Genomic DNA, 3,158 nt, shown 5'->3' with positions numbered 1-3,158 from the left:
ACTGGCTTTGTACTCCCTTCTGAGGCCTCCTCGACAATCCTAGCTCCCCTCCTGGTGTGTGGGTGGGTGTCATAACGGGACCCTTATGACATCACTGCCCCTCCCTTGGTTACTTGATTCTGGGAATTGCCGGTCAGCCTGCCCCAGCCCAGCTCCCAGGCTCAGTGTCTCCTCCAGTGACTTTCCTTCCTTCCTTCCAGCTCCTGCCTCCCTCTATCCCTGCCGCTCCCTTACATGTCCAGAGTGAAGTTAATTAAACGTCCCAACTTTGCCCTGGAAAGACATAAGTGATGTTCAAAGGGTAACACTGCCAAATGTTGGTAGCCCAGGTGTGCAGAAGCAATAAACAGAGAAACAGAGCCCCCAGGTGAGGGGCCAGGCCGTGGGAAGCCATAAAATGAAAGGTGAGGCATCAAAGCCTGGGTGTCTGGATCTGGGGAGTCAGGGTGGCAGCGACCTGGATTATAGGAAACCAGGGGCTCGGCAGCTTAAATTAAGGAACATGGGAGGAGGTGTGGCTGAGGAATGTTCCTGGGTCTTTCTTGGTGACCAGTGCTAGGACCATCCTGAGGAAGACACCTTGGGGCAGGTAGGAAGGGCTCTGACTATGGGAAGGGCTCTGAGAAGGGACCAGGCTGGTGGGGAAGTGGCTCTCCCAGTCCTTGTGGTGTGAGCAGAGGCCTGAGACTTGCAGGAGCACCATTAGTGGGTCAGCACTGGCTGATGGCCAGGAAAGGGGCTCCCTTCTTTTATTATCTATTTTTAAATTAAATTTATTTATTCACATGTGTGGAACAAATAACCTCGTAAGAGGTTTTATTTCAGGAAACACGATTTCCTACCCTAGCCTGTCCCCATTGTCTGCTCCTCAAAAAACCATTTTCTCCCCTTTGAGCGGAGCTGCAAACATGTTCTCTCCTAATCCCTTCCTGTCCTCATGTCCCCACAGTGCCAGCTCCAGGTCAAGGCGTCCTGCTGTCCCCCTTCTGTTCTGTGAGCAGTTAGATCTTGCCCTTGCTGCGTTCTACTTTTGGTGCAACAATTTGCATCTTTGCTCTAAGGCCACGATTTTCTGGTAAGCGTTCTCAGTAAAGCCTCATTTTCCTTTCCTTTCCTTTTCCATTCTTCTTTTCGTAGTGTTTTGTGCTTCTCTCTAGCTCTTTCTTCCATATTTGTGAATGAGGTACATTTTCCCCTGTGAGTTGTTAGCAGTAAGTTCTTCTGGAGGGGGATAGAACACTGCGGCCCCGGTTCTTATAAATTATTGTTGGAGCCAAGGTTTTGTGTTTGGGTGTTTTTCTCCATCTTAAAAAATGAAATGCAGCACCAACACAAAAGATGGTATAAACTGTGTATGTGAGGCAGACAGAGAACTGATCTCTGGCTCCCTCCCCTGCAGCTAATCCTCACCCCACAGACAGCCTGCGATGAGCTCCCCAGGCCCAGCCTGGAAAGCCACTATTTGGAGTTTTATGGATCTCCATCAGTTGCCTTTCTTTGTAGGTTGATTACAATTGTTTGTATTTGCCAAGATGCACTGAAGAGTTTTGCAGTCTTTTTACCCCATATTGTTTTTCAGGACTCCCTCTGTTGCTCTATGACCTTGTTTGTACTTTCTTGCATTTTGGAGCGGAGAGTGGTGGTTTTTTGAGCATTGTTACTGCTGTTAAGTATTCCGCCGTGATGGCTCTACCACAATTCATTTATTCGTTCTCCTGTCGGTGTGCAGTTGGATTGTTTTAGTTTTGCTTTCTTGAACAAAATGTACTGGTCTTCCGGGACACGTGCAAAGTTTTATCTAACAGTGGAATGGCAAGGCCAAAGGTGCACATTCCACTTGCTTGGATAAGGCTGAATTCTTTTCAAAAGTGGCTGGGACCAATCTCAGTGTAAATGAGTCTGTTCTATCCTGCTTCTTTACAAATACATTAAATTTTGCATTAACACTGATCCTTCATTTTTTACCCAGCTATCAGTGACATGTCATGTAAGCCGTTCACAAGAATAAGTCTCCCCTCCCTCCTTCAAAGTGTTTTCGGTTATAGCCATTTTCACCGCCCACTGTCACTCTATTTCTTTATTGCTGGTTTTCTCTCCCTCTTGCAATGTAAGTTCCAGGAGGCAAGCGTTTCATCTCCCTTTTCAGAGCTGTTCCTCGTTGTCTAGAACCATGGGAGACATATGGGTGCTCAATACATGTTAAATCATTGAATGAATAAAAACATGAAATAAATCAGATTACGGTAAAAATACATACCCTTAAATACATACAACCCTCAAATTACACAAGTGCTTGTCGAAAGGGCCAGCCTCAAACAGGAACCTGCAGGCCCTGGCTGGTGTGGCTCAGTTGGTTGGAACGTCATCCCAAAAACTGAAAGGCCACCAGTTCAATTCCCAATCAGGTCACACACCTGGGTTGTGGGCTCAGTTGTGGTGCATACAGGAGACAATTGATCAATATTTCCCTCACATCAATGTTTCTCTCCCTTTCTCTCTCCCTACTTTCCTGTCTCTCTAAAATCAATAAGCCTTTCCCTGTGTGAGGATTAAAAAGAAAGGAACCTGCAGAGTTATCTGGAGGGTGTTCTATTTCCCTCTCCCTTGCATGGGTGAAGTTCTCTGTTTATAGGCTCTTTTCTATCCATGGACCTACTTTTGGTCATTTCCTTTACTTTATCCCTTTCTACCCAATTTCCATTCCTCGTTTTATTCACAGGTAAATTTCTTGAGAAAACAACAGATTTTGAACATCTACAGCTCCAACCTATCTGCTACGAGTCCATCCCAGCCCTTCTTGCTGTGGTTACCGGCTCTCCGTTTGTCATTTGATCCTGAGCTTCTGGATGTGGTTCCTGCTCAGCCATCCTGTTCCTCCTGGCTCCTCTTTGCTCTAGGTCTCACTGGCACCACGTGCCCACAGCCCCATCTTAGCATGTTAGTTCCCCTACACACACACACACACTGGGTTCCCTGCCCGCCCCCCCCCCCCACCAGCAATGTCTTTGTTTAGGATCCTAGAAGCAGAGCTGGGTATGAGACATAGGAGCACACCACTCACTGGGACCGCTCCCAGGAGAAACTAAGGGAGTGGGCATGGGTTTGGGGCAAAACACCACCTGGGGGTGTGGTGAAATCTAGCCTCCTCTTGATCTTGA

The sequence above is a fragment of the Pteronotus mesoamericanus genome, unplaced genomic scaffold, assembly GCF_021234165.1.
Source record: "Pteronotus mesoamericanus isolate MK-2021 breed Mesoamerican mustached bat unplaced genomic scaffold, CSHL_Meso_final contig_25, whole genome shotgun sequence".
NCBI lineage: Eukaryota > Metazoa > Chordata > Mammalia > Chiroptera > Mormoopidae > Pteronotus > Pteronotus mesoamericanus.
Note: the sequence above shows the minus strand (reverse complement) of the source record.